This window comes from Crocodylus siamensis, chromosome 2 (assembly GCF_052110815.1).
Source record: "Crocodylus siamensis isolate JL-2025a chromosome 2, ASM5211081v1, whole genome shotgun sequence".
In the NCBI taxonomy this organism is placed as follows: domain Eukaryota; kingdom Metazoa; phylum Chordata; order Crocodylia; family Crocodylidae; genus Crocodylus; species Crocodylus siamensis.
This window is the reverse complement of record NC_143396.1, coordinates 35459501-35477065: the sequence shown is the minus strand read 5'-3', so window position 1 is coordinate 35477065 and position 17565 is coordinate 35459501. Positions and strand designations below refer to the sequence as shown.

At 43.9% G+C, this 17565-nt stretch overlaps 1 long non-coding RNA gene across 1 annotated transcript in view; it reads right to left on the bottom strand.

Annotated features, from left to right (window-relative positions):
• Nucleotides 1–8965, bottom strand: part of LOC149870149 (uncharacterized) — a 121110-nt gene extending 112145 nt beyond the window's left edge. The window contains exon 1 of the long non-coding RNA XR_016440695.1: nt 8644–8965. This is a non-coding gene — a long non-coding RNA (uncharacterized LOC149870149). The remainder of the gene's footprint in view (nt 1–8643) is intronic.
• Between the last annotated feature and the right edge of the window lie 8600 nt (nt 8966–17565).

Below are 17565 nucleotides of genomic sequence, written 5' to 3'. Positions count from 1 at the left end.
GTTGCCCCATGGAACACAGCCCTGGAGTGGGTACCACATGTGGTATGATCCTGGACTGGTCACTCCAGGATCACACCATGTACATCTCCTGGTGCAGCATGTGTCTGCTTCATGCCAGATCCAATGTGTCCTGGAGCTGGTGCCATAAGTAGTGTGTTTCCTTGATCAGCTAGTCCAGGACCACGCTCTGCATGGCACTCACTCCTGGGCCAAACACTGTGTGATGCCTGCTCTGGTAGCTCCAGGACACGTACTAGTTCCAGTGTGAAACATGGTGCAGTCCCAGAACAGCCAGAGGAAGTGCCACATGCAACATGCAGTGCTATCTGGCACACCCCACATGCTGCCTATGGGTCTGCTGGAAACCCACAAGCAGCAGCAGGGGCCAGATGATAGGCTGTATGGGCCTGATCTAGCCCAGGGGCCATATTTTTGAAACCCATGGACTACAATAATTTTATGTACTTGATACACAATAACTAAATAACTTCCCAGTGAAAACTGTCTTTCCTGTACTGAATTAACCTACAGTATAAGTCACATGACCATTTTCTTTTGTCTATAATGCAAAAGAATATGCTTTTAAATTCACTCACCCCTTTGGTCTGTAATAACTGGAATAGATTGATCTCCAGGGCATACTTAAAAGCTTAGTTTTCTTCCCAGAAAAGAGTGAGGACTAAAATGTAGTTTGGGCTGTATTGTGTGGCTGCGGGCCAGTCATTAGAGATGGGCATTTTTCACTGTTTGAGGGAATGGTGTTGAATTTTGAAAAAAACTTCAAGTGTCTTAGAGCAAAGGTGTTGAACATTCTGGTCCTCAGGGCCATTGTACTGGAAGTTAAGGGGGCCATGGCCACAGGAAGTGTTGTGCACCAGAATCCAGGGCCCCTGGGCCCAAGTGGACATGACTGGCAACAGAAGGGTGAGCAAGAGCTGGTACAGCTCTGTTCACCTTCTGACCCCTTGTCCTATTTCCAATGCTGAGGCCTTACCTTCTCAGCTGCTGGCCCTGCCACCATTCCATGCTGATGCTACCATGTGCTTCATGCCAGAGCTGCCACAACCCCTGGATGTCCTGCATCAAAGTCATTAAATTGCCAGCATCTGAAAGTTGTTTGTTGTCTGAACTGCATCTTCTGGATATCACTGAATTAAACTGAAGTTGTGTATGTACAAGTTAATGGACTTTAAAGTGACAGAGAAAAAGTTTCAAAAATTCAATTTAGAGATTTTGGATATTAATGCAAGGTCATCTTGTACCTACCCTAAATTGGGAAACAAAATACTTTCCCAAAGAATTCCTGCAGTTTTAATATTTATGGTTATTAAAGTTATGAATGTTTTTGCAGCTGCAACTTTACAATAAATACATTATGTTTTGTTTTGTTTTTTAACTTGAAACATAAATAATCCCATCAGAAATTGAATTTCATATCATTGTGAATTCTATCTTCACCCAGTATGTGCGTGTGTGTAGGAAGTCTGTGAAGTGTGTGTATGAAGTCTGTGACGTGATAATGTGATTATAAACCCTATGTAATCAGATGCTGTCTGCAAGGTGAGAAACTGTTGATGCTTAGCCAACAGCAAAAACGATTGCTTTATAAATAATCATTACAAGAAATGATGAAAGTAAAGAGAACTTCTATATAGCCCATGTATCTAGATCATTTTGCCTAAATCTTTTCCCTCTCCTTTTTATTCTGTTTGCTAAATAAAAGTATTATGGTTACTTTTATTTATCTCAGTAACAAAGACAAAACACTGGAGAGAAAATTATTCCTTTAACAAGCAGAATTCCACTGAGCTGTAGGAGGAAATACATTTCAGGGACAATTCAAGCAGTCACATTTCTCCCTGTATAAACAGCTTATTCTGGGGCTATGTTGTTCTTGGTCTTCACATTGGTGTGTGGTATGCAGGAGAGAGAAAGATGCTTTCCCTTTATCACTCCTGGAACACCACAAAGGCTGTCTATTAGATGTGTGTGAAGCAGGCAGTATTTGATTTGGATTCGGCCGGATTCGGGGGGCAGTGATTCGATTTGCTGGTTCAGATCACTGTCCTGATTCAATTCAGTCAAATCTGAATCTGAAGATTTGATTCTGATTTGGAGAATCAGCAATTCAGCCATAGACACAGCTTAATATGTTTCTTCTATATACTTCAAGGTACCAGGCATGACTTGTGAATGCTGAGATGGTAGGGTGGATGGAGCATCCCACAGGAGCAGTGAGGGGTGGGGGGAGGCATGTGCTCAGCAGTGGACCCGGAAGTGAACTGGAAGTACTTCAGGTCCACTTCCAGGTTCACCACCGAGTGTGTGTGTGTGTGTGGGGGGGGGCACTGTATCCACCCCACCATCTGAGCGTTCATAAGCCATACCTTGTACCTTGAGATATGTAGAAAAAACATAAAAAGCTGTGTCTATGGCTGAATCGTCAAATCTCTCCAAATCTTTCCAGATTGAATCAGAGGCTTCCAATTCAATTCAAAGAGATTAATGGGTCTCCTGATTCGATTCAGATTTGGTGATTCAGCCACTGAATTGGTCCAAATCTCCTGTGAATCAAAACAGCGATCGAAGCGTTGTACAGCCCTACTGTCTATGTGCTGAAGACGACATCTTTCCTCCAACCTTAAGATCTGAACTTTGAAGCTCTTTTCTTTCAAATGTTATAAAGAAAAGCTTTAGTTGGATTTTAAAATCCCTTGATTTTTTTCAGTGTTTCACTCATAAAATAGGACTAATGTATTTTGACATTATTTCTATTGTTATTTCATACTATCTCAACTGAAGTCACAGTCCCAATCCAAACAGCTTATCATGCAAAATGAAGAAGCAGTAAAATCAAAGGTTAAAAATAATTAAAGCAGAGGCAGAAATAATGTGGGAAAGATGAACAAAAAATAAGGAAGATGCATGGGAAGTGGTTGGACCTTTCCTGTTCATACAAAATGTATATATATACACACAATAGCTCTTGTATGTGTAATTGAAAATATATTTTGTGTGAATGGGTATTTAGAATATCCTAAATTGCCCTTTAACCATGTTAGAGTAGCTACTTGAAGGTGTTAGAGTAGGCATGTGTCTTCAGGAAGGATATGCGTGAGATGAGTGCAGTAGCTCTGCAGACGCATCAAAAGCTTGCTTGATGCACAATGGAGAGAACTTGGAAATCCATATGGAGATATTTCACAGAGAAGACGACAAATACTACGTCAAATCTGATATAACTGAAGACATTGGGTGGATAAGAAGCAATGTGTAAAGAGAAAAGAATAAATAGGGAGGATTAGAACTATGTAGGCACTGATAGGAAAGTACCATCATTTTGCATTTGACAGTGGAGAAACAGGGACTGTTTCTCAGGAACTGTAGAAGGAGTTATAGTAGTAGGATGGTGGTCAAAAATAGGGGAAAAAAGATGGAAAGATGGACCTGTTTTCAGTCCAACAAGATAAAAATTATACCACAATTTTCACATTTGGATGTCGTATTGAGACACTGCTTTTATCAGAACTCTGATTTTTTTAAATATCTATGTGATATGTTTTATTTTGCAGATGTTTACAAGCTAAAGTAATGCTGTGGTGCAAAATTACTTAAAATTATGCTAAGGAAGTGCATAAATACTTCTAATAAGCTTAGCAACAACTTTAAACATTTTATCATTTTTACACAGATTTTTAGAGAAGGAATAATCTTGTTTTTTTAAAAGATCTTGTCTACAAATGTAAAGGAAAATTGATGTTGCTGCTCTAGTATCATTAAGAACTAAGGCATTCACATGAATAAATATATACTGTAGATTTATTATTTGTTGACAAGAAGAAATGGTCAAATTCACAGTTAGGCCTGAAAAAGTATGGAGGTTGCTGTTGTTGTGAACTTCTGATGCTTTACGTGGCTTGTTTATCAGAAAGTCTCCTGAATCATTGTTGAAGACTAGGCACTTAACTAACTCAGTTTGCAACCATATTTTTAAGTGCACTTATTTAACAGCCATATTTTTAAGTGCGCAGTTCTTGTTTTCCCGATTCATCCTTCCAGCTAATGGATGGTGCCAGTACTTTGTAAATGTTGAGAACTGTACTTTCACTCCTCCAATAGACAGCATTCTTGGAAGTGACACAGAATGTTCTCTTGCATCCCTGTTGTTATGTATATGTGTGCAAATCCCTAACTTCCATAATAATTTCTTGTTTTATAAAGTTGTATAAGAAATGTTATAGTCTGTATAAATGAGTGAAAATATGAGATAAAAAGTTGTTGAGCCTGGATGATGACTCTTTTTAGGGATGCATCCTAAGGACTCTAATGGGACTAAAAGAAAATCAAATTTGTAAGTGGAAGTAACTATATGTGATAGAAGACAAGTTTAATTTCTCCAAGGGGACTGGGAATAGGAGAAAGAGAGAAGATGGTGGAAGAACTGAATTTACTCAAAATGACTAAAATGAATCTCTGAAATCAATTTCTCCTTGATGAAAAAGTCCTATAGGAAATCTTGTTTTGTTGAAACTGATAGAAAATAAATTGTGTTTTATGGCCATTACTCTAAAACCCTGTACTATTTATAATGAGAACGATTTCTGTAGATTTTAATAGCAAAATTTGAACTCTACTAATAATAGGTATAAAACACCAACAAAAACTGATTGTTCTTTATCAGTGACTCCAGGACTCTTCCATAGGCTGGCTTTTCTCTGGCTCAAATTTCTTGGTTTAGCACCATTGAGCATCAGCAATAGAACTGCTAATGAACATTGCACTATGGATCTTAAACAGAGGTGGGCAATTATGTTGGCTTAATGAGTTTTGATGTATTGTTGAGGGCTGCAAGGGTAGTCCTGCCCCTTGATAAGTGCCCTGCCCCCTAGTCACCAGTTTGGGACTGGAAGTCCTGTCCTCTAGCCCCTGACTTTTGCCACCAGAAATCTCTCCCCTTGCCCTGGAAGTACTTCTTTTGGGAGGGAGGGTTTGCTTGTATAGTGTGTGTGTGGGGGGGTCTGGTTATAGTGTGGTGTGTGGGGGGTGTATGTGGTTGGGTGTGCATGTTTGTGGGGGCTTCCCCTTTCACCACCCAGCTTCCCCCCACCCACTTTGTGATATGGCTGAGCCCAGCCCCTCTGCAGGTAGGAGGGAAATCAGCACTGCCTGCCTGGCTCACAGAACACTACAAAAAGGGGCAGGAAAACAGCTGCTACCAGTGAGCAGCAAGGGAAGCCCCGGGGAGGGGGGAGGGAAAGCCAAGTGTGCCGCTGATGGCTCTCTTGGCCTCTGTCCCATGCCTGCCTGGTGGGGCTGTAGCTGAGCCTGCACTGGCTCCTGCTGCTGCTCCAGCCCCACCCACTTGTCCCATGCATGCCTGGCAGGGCTACAGCCAAATCCACACTGCCTCCTGATGCTGCTGCTGCTCCTACCCCACCTGCCTGGTACGGCTTTGTGAGCAGCCAAGCTCCTTCATGCCCCTCCCACCATCAACATGCTCCCCCACCCACCCATGCACGAGCAGGACCAAAGCAATCTGCAGGCAGAACCTGTCCCCCAACTCCATTCCCCTCAATGCTGCAGCTTTCTCTCCCTACTCCAACTGAGATGCATGGGGACCAGAACACCAGCAGTGGTGAGTGAGAGGGTTTTCCCTCCCCATCCTGCTCCCAGGCTGGCAGGGAACACATAGGAGACCAGGTAGGTAAGGGGAACTCACTCAATGCAGTCCCTGGGTAAGCACAGCTCCCAAGCAGTCTGGCTGGAGCAGCTCTCAAGTTCCTCCCACCCCCCAGGACAGTGGGTCCAATGGCAGCAGCAGACACGGGAGGGAAGGAAGGAAGCGGGGAGGAGCTGTTAAGTATGGGAGGGAAGAAGAATTCTTACCTTTTGGGGGGGGGCTTCAGAATGGCTCCAGATGCTGCTCCTGCCATGTGATTAGAAAGCAGTGTGTACCTATGCCCCTGCATGGATTTGGGCAAGTTCTTCATGCAATTAGGCATTACCATGTCTTGTCCAGATTGGCCTGATGAGCTGCCTAGGCTTGAAACAGACTGTGGACTTGAACTTAATAGTATTCATGCCTCCTGTCAATTTATAGTTACTGTTAAATATTACATTTGATCTGAATATTTGACAGTGTAAAACATCTCAGAAAAGATATAGGAAGTAATCGTTAAAAAGGAAGGCACAATAAAAGATGGTTTTGTTTCTAATCACTGTGCAGTATGCTATCTAGGATCCAAGAAAATGAGGAAAAATGGGTTTGCCTCTATCCTCCAAAAAGGACTTCCAAATGACATCAACATTTCTGCTTGAATATAACACACTCAGTTATAGAATCCTTACAATTTACCTTTGAGTGAATTATCCTGCTTATGAAGTTGATGCCTTTTAGAGAATGGCTTGAAGAGACATTCATACTTACCAAAAGCAAAGATAGCTCCTTGTAATTGAAATCCTAATAATGAAAGTTGGGAATATAAGCTTTCTTTGAGAGATAATTGGGAGAAGAAGGTCTAGGTCTACAAAATAAGAGAGCAATATATGTGGTTGAATTCTTCTGCTCCTAATCAATTTATCTCTACAAGCACCATTTTCATTTATTTTATACACATGGAGGTCACCAGGCAGGACAACAAACAAGCTGACCATCTAAAAGCGCAACAGCAGTGGAGATGGGTCATTCAATCAGAAAGAAATTTGCCAAATGCAACTCAATTATTGCGTCTACCATAGCATTAAAGCTTGAAAGCTAAAACATTCAGCACATCTACCACTTTGTGAATGAACTAAATTGACCCGAGTTCTATCATCAATGGATTTGAGGCAATCAGAAGAGAACAACCCAAATAAATTTTTTCAGTAAAGTGGCAGATGCCATGGTTAAAGTTTCCAACACACTTATTCTGGTAAGTAGAGCAAGCGACAGAAATTTTCTTTTCTCTTGGCGAGTAGAAGACAGCAGGTATGTTTTGTCCCCCATCCACATCAATGCTTTTTCAGCAAAGCGTTCATAAAGTAAACAAATCTTGGATTTCCAGTGATAGAAGTTTCTTTACCAACCTCAGGCTGATGACCCAATGATCTTTGCTACAGAGTGAGGAATATGAACTATCCCTGAACATGGCAAAAATTATTTTTTTATTATTTCAATTAATAAAAATGAGATGTTTGCTTAACAATTAACTGTCAGGCTGTAGAAGCAGCAGATGAAGCCATATATCTAGAATCATATATGTCCAACCAAGACATTTTTTCTGAAGAAATTGTAGAAAGACAAAAAATAGCTTGCTCAGCAATAGCTTTCTTTACAAACATTTTGAAAAACTGTGACATATCAAAGGCACTCATCCCCAAAACTGGAGAAAGTAAAAAGTGATTTTCATTGAGGATGAAAACTGAATTATTTTTACGGTAGAAGTGAAGATGTATGTACGTTTCCTGGAAGGAAAACACACAAAAAGAATGAATCTTCATTAGAAAGCTTGTGATCAAAAACCTGATTCTTTTGTTATAAATCAGGATGCACAAACTTACACCCTTTTGTATTTCACTTTTAAGCTACTTTTTTTACTATGCATTTAGGCAGTTGCTTTCAAAGTTTGGCTGGGAAAATATACAGCTGCTTTGCTTCCTGGTATCTGTCTTTGATTGAAATCTGTTCCTGGTCAGTTACTCCCTTATGAAAGCTTCTGTGATATCTTTGCTGATTATTGGTACTTTTCAGAAGAACACAGACGGTTCTTTTTTCTGCTTGATGCAATTTGCACTCACTAAATTATTTTGCTATTTCCTAGAATGAAAATTATGTATGTGCCCATCTGTTTCTGAATGCCATTCGCAGGGCGGGGGGGGGGGACACATTTTAATGGACTCAACATGTCTGATCAGATTTTGAATATGAATATCAATGTAATGTGCAATTTGTAAGCAAAAGGATAGTATGAAGAAGAAGATGATACTGAAAGACAAACAAACAATTTGTCTCCAATCATATTGAATATAAATTAGATTAAGATATTTTTCATATGTATTAAGCAAATCTTAAAAAAGGTATTATAGTATAGATTTTAAGTACACTAAAAATCATTCTAAGCAAGTTTAATTCAAAGTAAAAATAGCACTTCAGGATTAAATGGAGTAAAAAATATCCTATACAAAATTTCTTATATGCCCTTGTCTTTAATGAATCCATACTAATTTATATCAGCTGAGGGTCTGATCCATTGTATTGTTTGGGTCTATTATTATTATTTTTAATATATTAGGGACCCAGACACAGAAGTATATGATCAGAGACCTGCTCCTGCAGCCACCCTTGGACTCTAGTTAAATTTAGATTAACAGCATACGTGGAAAAAAACCACACACAACACCACACAAAACCAGAAAAAACAAACAAACAAAAAAAACCAAACCAAAAACAAAAAACTAAACCCAAAAAACAAAAAAACAACCACAACACGAGCTGTAATAAGAACTAAAACATTCTTAGAACTGTCCCTTGAAACCTTCCCTGTGAACTGAGACGACAGGCTCTCCCCTTTTTAAAGAACAGTTTCTCTCATAAACTGCAAAAAAAAAAAAAAAAAAAAATCCAAATTAAAATCATTATTCAAGACTGTTTTCTAATTAGCATACCTGTGACACATCCTAATCATACATCCCACTCATCAGGAAGCTGTAGTTGTGTTAGACATGTGTGCTCATGAGGTTTCTTTGTTCTAAAGAGATTGCAGTAATTCCCCTTCCCTTCATCTTTCTAGCAAGCTGTAGGGTACATGCATTTTGGCATTCATGCTTTCCTGGAAAGGGGGTCATATGACTCAATTGCCATAGGCCCCCAGGACCAAGGATGATTTCAGAAGTTCCTGTGGTTTAAGTCACCTTTTCCCATAGTTCATTCTTCAGGGATATGTTGAGGGAAGAGAGGTTGTGGGAGATGGTGGCTATATGAGGCACAGAACTGCTGTGTGTTGCAGTGGCTGTGTGCCAGAGCACATGCAGCATTTGTAGTAAAACTTCTTGTAAAAGAGAACAGAACTCAGCTTGGTTATTAAAGATCCAAATTTCTGATAAGAGTGGAAAAAAGTAATAGGTACACTTGGTAGGACATCTGGATGTTTGCTAAAAAAGTTCTCTTGCACGTTTCAAGCTACATAGAATTTTATCTGAATGTTATGCTTTCTACCTTTTGACAATATTTTGCACTGAAAAAAAAAGATTAAGTTCAAACAAAACAAGTTCTGCCAGACTCTATGAAGGCTGACCACTCTTGTTTAGAGTTGTGGATGTGTTTCAGATGTTTTATAACAAATTATTGGCAAAGCAATATCCTCTCACACAGCTTCAATCAAAGGGAAGTTGCCCACGTAGATGGGGGAGCTGCATTTAAAGATATAGGCATACAAACTATTATATGTTGTTCATACATCAGCTAAAGTGAAAGGTAAATCACTGGAGTTTAGCTGTTTTCTCTTACACTACCACAGTTTAGCTTTTCTCTGCTGTGAGGTAAAAATGCTCACTTGGCATTTACCTCGGAGCAGCTGATGCACCTTTTCCTCATTGTAAATCATTCAACTGTGGGAAGGTGGAAGACAGAGTTGTCTAATTTTGTTTTCATGGATGCTATGGGATAGTACCTGTGGAGAGTGCAGAAAGCACCAGGGATGGATCCAGGGTGAGATGCAGTGGGGCAATTACACCCCACTTTTGTTCCTGTCCAACCAAAATTTTAAAAAACTGCAGCAGTAGCTGGTAGTGGCAGCAGCATTTCTGTTCAGGCAGCAGTGATGAAGTAGCTTCCTAGTATCATAGAAAATTAGAATTAGAAGAGATCTCAGGAGGTCATCTACTCCAACCTGCTGCATCCCCAAATACATGATCCCAGCCAAGGCTTTGCCTAGCCAGGTCTAAAAAGCCTCAAGAATGGAGCTTCCACCACCTCTCTGGGTAACTTTTTCCAGTGCTTTACTACCCTTCTTGTGAAAAAGCTTTTACTCATATCTAATCTAAACTTCCCTTGCTGCAACTTGAGACCATTGATCCTTGCTTTGTCATCTGCCACCACTGAGAACAGTCTAGCTCCATCCTCTTTGGGACAACCCTTCAGGTGGCTGAAGGCTGCTATTAAATCCCCTCGGTCTTCCTTTCTCCAGAAAAGATAAATCCATTTCCCTCAGCCTCTCCTCCAAATTTATGCACCCCAGCCCCCTAACCATTTTGGACTCCCTCCAATTTATCTATATCCTTTCTGTAGTTGGGGGCCCAAAACTGAACTTAGTATTCCAGATATGGTCTCACCAGTGCCAAACAGAGGGAAAGAATCACTTGCCTCAACCTGCTGGCAACTCTCCTACTAATGCAGCCCAGTGTGCTGTTAGCTTTCTTTGTAGGAGGGTGCACTATAGGCTCATATTCACCTTACTGTCCACGGTAATGCCCAGGTCCTTTTCTATAGAGCTACTTCTTAGCCAGTTGGTTCCAAGCTTGTAGCAGGTCATGGGATTCTTCCATCCTAAGTGCAGGACTTTGCACTTGTCCTTGTTGAACCTCATGAGATTCTTTTTGGTCCAATCCTCCAATTTTTCTAGGTCTCTCTGAATCTTAGTCCTACCTTCCAGCATATCTACTACTCCCTCCAGCTTGGGATGGATTCTTCCCTCAAGAAGTTTGCAGATGACACCATCTTCCAGGTCATTGATGAAGATATTGAACGAAACCAGCTCTGACCCCTGGGGCACTCCAAATGATACTGGTTGCCAATCAAGCCATTGATTACTACCCTTGGAGCCAGTTTTCTATTCATCTTACAGTCTGTTTATCCAACCTTTACCTCCTTCACTTGCTTGTGAGAACATTTGGGAGACCATATCCAAAGCTTTGCTAAACCCAAGGTATATCACATCCAATCCTTTTCCTCCATCCAGAGAGCCAGTCACCTCATCATAGAAGGCAATCAGCTTGGTCAGGCATGTATTGACCTTGGTAAATTCATATCGACTGTTCCTAATCACCTTCTCCTCAAAGTCCTTAGGAATGGATTCCACGAGTACCTGTTCCATGATTTTTCCAGGGGCTAAGATCCTGAGGCTGACTGGTTTGTAGTTCTCCAGATTCTCCTTCTTCCTTTTCTTAAAGATTGGTCTTTTCCAGTCATCCATGACATCTCTCAGTCACCACGAGTTTTCAGAGATAATGGCAGACATAATTGCAGAGCTGTTGGCCAACTCCCTCAGCATCCTCAGATGCATTGTATCTGACCCATAGGCTTGTACATGACTGTCACGGCGTGGGGCCTAGGAGCAGCCGTGATCTCTCTAGTGCCCCCCTACCTTGCCAAGTAGGCGATCTAGCACCCTCTCTCTCGTCCGCCACGTCTTGCTGTTTATATATAGTTTTATATGGCAGGCTGCCTTTCTGTCCCTTTTGACACGGTGCTAGGAGTGACCTGGTGCACCCCAGCCTTATGAGCTACACGTGCCTCTGACCTCCCCTTAACGTCCAGAAAATCCATGAGTCTTGGAGCGTGCTTATCCCACCAATATTCTTTCCCTAGAGGCCCTCTCAAAGGCCTCCACCCGAATGTTCTCACACCGGGCCGTGTCTCTCATACGCACCCTCTCCGGGGCTTCAATCACACAGACAGTGCCCCACTGGGGCCAGTCTCTCTCAGTCCGTGCCCTCTCCTGGGGTCCCTCTCACGCAGACAGTGCCTCACTGGGGCCAGTCTCTCCGTGCTCATTTCCCTCACTGGGCTTTTCAATGGGCTTGCCCCCTTCCAGGGCTTTTCAATGGGCTTGCCCCCTTCCAGGGCTTCTCCCTTACAGGCCGTGCCCTGCTGGGGCCTGCCTGCCGTATGTCCCACAGGCACCCACACTCAGGCCTGTATCTCGCACTTCCCACAGTCTTGCACTTGGGCCTGTGCCTAGCGCTTCTCACGATTGAGGCTCAGATGGTAGGTCGGGGGGCCAGGCATGGCTACAGCCATCTGGGTCTTCCACCCTGCTCGGGCTCCTCCTGCTATTGTCCACACAGGGCTGGGGTCAACACAACCCCCAAACACAGCACCACCCGGCACCAAACTGCTGTGCCTTCCTTGGCGCCACTCGCTGTGCCCCCACCAGGGCACCAGGAACCCCTAAGCTATGGGGAAGCTCTTAATGAGGCCTCATCCTTCCCCTACAGCCTCACCCGCTCCTCCGATATAACAATAACAAACCAGGGAACATAAAGGCATGAGCCAACCGGCTATAACTCAAAAATAAGCCCCCGGCTAGAACGTAAATACTGTGCCACCATGGCTCTCCTTCCAAGCCTCCCTGTCAGGGTTCTCTCCACCCTGTATCATGCTGCAGCCGGTCAGGCTGCGCTGCGCTGCGCTGCGCTGCGCTGCGCTGCTACTCCTTAGGCTGCCAGAGAGGGACTACCACCTAGGCTTTAGCCTGGGCTGTTTATAAAGGCCTGGCCCTGCCCCCTTGTGGTCACCTGACCAGTGCAGTTGCCCCAGCAACCGGCACCTGTGCTGCCTTGAAGATTGGCAGCTGCCCTTAGCCCTTCATAGGAACAGGGCACCTGAGTGCTCCTGTGACAATGACCAGCTTTTCTAAATGGTCCCTAACCTGTATTTCTGCTACTGTTGGCTGCTTGACTTCCTGACTTACTATAATCTATTTGATTCTTTCCAAACTCTTTGTTCCACAGGTGCAATGACCCCCTCTCCTTTTTAACAGTATTAATGTTCCATTAATCCAGCTATTCTTTCCTCTGCATTTGTTCTGTCTCTTAGTTCCCCCTGGTAATGTAGTTCCTGAGCCCTGAAGACTGTTTTTAAGTGTAGCTAAAAGCATTAACTTAGGTGTAGAAATAACTTTCAGTGAAGTATTGGATGCACAGTTAAGATGCTCAAGACTTACTTTTGTTCTATGAATCTCAAAAAAAAGAAATGTATATTTATTTATAATGATTACAGGATTAAAGAAACAACTTCCTTTGATTACTTTTGCCTAGTTTGTTCTGTTTTTATATAAAACATATGACATAGAAAATCAATGCACATTTCAATAAAGTTATATTTGTTTTTGCTATGATCTCAAACTGAACAATATAGCCTTAGGCCCCTAACACATTAGCCAAGCTTCTAGTTTGGAGAAAAATATGTATTATGTTATCTGTGATCAGGGCTAGATTAACCCTTTAGTGGGCCCTAGGAAAACAAACTCGTGGACCCCTACTGTTTTCAATCAATAATTATAATGTGTAAAATAAGCAGAAGTGGGCCCCTTCTTTACTTAGGGCCCTAGGCATGTGCCTAGTTTGCTAATGCATTAATTTAACCCTGTCTGTGATGATTCACCATGCCATTTGCACCCTAGTTTTCAAGATCCTAGTTCTGCTCATGGGGAGCAAAACCTAATATAAAAGGAAGCAGCAGCTGTCTCCTTATGGAAGGAACTAGAAAAACAGCAGAAATTAACACCAAGTCACCAGATGATCTGTGAGAGCTCAGTTTTCCACTTAGAGTTATGAACTGCCCTAAAACACCACTTTCAGGAGTGGTCAACTACCTGGGTAATGGAGAGGTTTGCCAAGACTAGCAAAATATATACCTGTATGTCATCTTAGCTTCCAACTCATTTGCTTTTTTTTCCCTTAACTTCTTAATTGAACCATATTTATGTTGAAATTGCCTTAGGAAACAACCTGTGAACTCATGCTTGTTTTCCAAAGCCAAATATATTTTAAGAGTCTGGCAGACAGCTGTCCATGATGGATTCTTCCCTATAATGCTATACTTTGAAAATGAGGCTACTTCATTAGTTTACTCAAAAACTAATGACCAATGTTAATTGAAGTAGAACAAAGAATGAGACACTAACAAGCAAATGACCTATAGCTCTGCAGTTTTACATTAGTTTCATTAATGTAATTGTGCATATAGTTTATTCTCTTACCTCTTATTCAAAAGCAAGAGCAGAGAATCTCTGTTGTACGCATTTTGTAGACAAGCTTTCTAATATCTCTTCTAGTGTTCTTTGTCTGGTATAGATTATTACTTACCATCAAGTCAATCACATGCTGAGTAGTGAAATACTCATCCTATTAAAATTCACAACAAAAAAAAATCTGCTGTTGCAGAAAAAAAGTAGTCTAGAATCTGGGATCACATATATTTCTTTGACAACCTTTACTATTATAGCAAAGATCATTATGAAAGTAATAATTTTGCCTTGCTTCAGTGCTTTAAGTTTAGAGTGTAGGACTGCTTCTATTTTATGGAAAAATAAAGCTGTCTAATTTCACTTTGAAATCTAGCTGAACTTCCACATCAGTGAGTTCTATTATTTATGCTTTTTATGGCATATATCAAATAACTACAATTCCTTCTGAATCCACCCCTCAGGTTGCCGTTTAAGGGCTCTAGAAACTAAAGCAGTGTCACCAACTGGTCAATAGTGATAGACCGATAGATCCCACAGCCTCTTGAGGTTGATCATGGGCGGGGTGGGGGCTGAGGGCATGTGTGCAAATGTGCACATGCCTCCCTCGGCCCGACAGGTCAGTCAGTGCGGGAGGGAAGGGTTGGAGGCCTGGGCAGTACATGCAGTGGGACTTGGGGCACAAAGCCCAGCCTACACCGGGAGCCACCTCTGCCATGCACAGATGGAGGGGGCACGTGCTGTCCCCCAAATGTGGGGCAGCACGGGCAGCTGCAGCTCCAAGGTATGTAGCGGGGCTGGAGCAGGGGCAGGCCCTGCACAGCCAGCACAGGGTTGGGGATGGAGCCATGAGCAGCTTGTTGAGGAGGTGCAGGGAGGGGGGGGGGCACACAGCCTGGGAGGACACAGGGTGTGTGCCCCAGATCTGCCTGTGGGGCAGGGCGGGCTGTGGGCTGGGTGGCACCATGCTGTTCCCAGTTGGGCTGTGCTTGGGCCAGGCAATGGCAGTGGCGCTGTGAGTGAGGCAATGGAGTGGGGCTGTAGCCTCCCCAACCGCTGTTCCCAAGCACAGCATGGGCCACTCCTGGTGGGAACAGCCCAGTGCAGCGTCCAAATCTGTAGCTACTGCCCTCCCCACATCATGCCTGCCAGCCCCTGGCCCCCATGTCCTTGGGGGCAGGGCAAGGGGCAGAGGGAAGAGGCAAGGGGAGGGGAAAGCTGCACTGGGCTGTTCCCACTGGGCCTAGCCCATGCTGTGCTTGGGGTGGGCAGCTGTGGTGCTGGGAGCGGGGATGGGGAGGTTATGGCCTCCTTTCATAGTCTCACCCGTGGCACCACTGCCGCCACCTGGTTCAAGCACAGCCCAACTAGGAACAGCATGGCACTGCCCAGCCTGAAGCCCACCCTGCAGGCAGATCCAGGGACATGTTCCCCCCCTGGGCTGTGTGTCCCACTCCCCACACCCCCCAGACAAGCCACTCAAGGCTCTGTCCCTCACTCTACACTGGCTGTGCTCCTTTCCTCACTGCCATTGGTGGGGGCAGATTGAGGTCACAGCAGTGAGGGAGGGAATGAGGGCTAGGGCTGGGGCCTTGATCTGCCCCGCTCTGCCCCTCACAACTCTTTTCCCTCCCCTTATGCTTTCCCACAAACTTACCTGCTGGGTCAGGTGTGGGAGGTAGATCTTGGGTTCCTTTTAAATTCCCAAAGTGATCTCAGACGTAAAAAGTTTGGGGACCACTGGACTAAAGGCTTCTTTGAGGACACCTCCAGGGGTGTGAAGGGGAATTAAGGTGCTGAGTGTTTGTTACTATAGTGTTGATGTTTCTTTACCTTTTATTTATTCCCTCCCTTTGGCCCATTAGCTTGTGACCCTATGCGAGGAGTGAGCAAAATATGGCCTGTGGGCCAGATCTGGCCCACCAACTGACTGGATCTGTGTTGCAGGTGGGCACCTTCCAATTGATTGGAACCGGCCCACAGTTGCCCCTGCAGCTTTGCATGGGACCAAGCCCTGCACACTTCCACCCAGGGCAGGCAGCACTGCACTCCTGTCTGTGCCCGTTGGCCTTGGTCCTGGCCCCAGCCAGTATGCACAGCTTTCTGGCAGGACTGCTACCAGTTCAGCTCCTCCTGCCTCCTCCTATTCTTGCCCCTGCTGCCCCAGGTAGGGGAAAACTTCAGTCAGGTTGCTTCTGCCCCAGTGGGCAAGGCTCCAGCTCCTGGCCACCTTCCACCCACTCTGCCCTCCTGGTGCGGTGAGTAGCTACCTGTGGGTAGCCAAGTGGGTGGAAGGTGGTGTGGATCTAAGGCCCCATGCACTGGGGCAGGAACTACCCAGATTCAGTTCTCTCCCCATGCCCCTGAAGCAGCACACCCCTGCCCTAGTCCCTATGATTTTCTATATAAAAATGGGAATTCCCATTTGCTTCTTGTGCCAGTTTCTGGGGCTACAGTGTGGCAGAAATCACTGGTGGTGGTGAAATTCTGAAGGGAGGTCTACCATATGGACTCTGCAGTGAAGCCAAGCAGGATTACAAGCATCTGACAGGGGCCCTCAGGAATGCTTTGGAACCAGGTACAGGGCCTAACTGTGACCTTGCATCTCTCTTTCATTATAAGAAGACTTCAGCAGAATCGATGCAAGAGTTTGGCATTGCTCCAAGACAATTAGCTGTAAAGACCTTCCTACAAGTCAGCCTTTACAATGGCCAGTTCATCATCAGTGCCTTCAGCGGGGAGAAACAGGTCTGCCTTTGTTTGGGAAGCCTCATAGCCTAGATGATGCCATAAAGCTAGCCACTCAGATGGAAGTGGTGAGAAAATTAGAGGTCCTAGATATCCAAGGTGTCAAGGCAAGGGTGCATGCACATGCCAGAAAGAAGAAGTCAGAAGCACACACCATAACCCCAGAGTTGTCAGCCTTGAAAACAGTGATGGAGACATTGAAAAAGATCCAAGGTGAACTGGACCAGCTTGAGAAGAATATGGAAACCCAGTCCCAGAGCAGAATTTCACCAGGAGAGTCTCTTGAACCACAACAGCTATGGTGCTGCTATGGTGTTGTCATGAGAATGCTGATGGATGCTGGCACTGTGGCAGCCATGATAACTTCCAGAGGGAGTGCCCAGAAAGATGGTGGCATTCAGGGCAGGGAAACAGGTGGACAATAGAGAGGGGTCTACCCACTGCTAGCAGACAGAGAGGTTCACAGAATGAGGTGGTGATTGTTGGTATCACAGGGTGAAGACATTACCTGGAGTTAAATCAGGGAAAAGTTTGTGCCAGTTCCTCCTAGATTCAGGTGCCCAGATATCCATTGTACAGAGCTGGGAACAGGAGCAACCTACAACAAAGACAAAAAGAAACCCTCAACCCTGTTGCCTAGTGGTCAAGGCAGCCAGTGGAGAAGCACTTCCAATTCTGTGAGAGTGGAGTACAAACATTATCTTCCAAGGCCTCCACCTGTCACACAAAATTCTCATAGCAAAGAATGCCAATTTAGATGCCTTGTTACACACTTACTTCCTGAAAAATTATCAGGTTACTATGAATTTTGCAAATTGTTCTTGTTCCTTTTTGGGGAGCCATTTCCCCTTGTATACCACAGAAGACCAAAGGA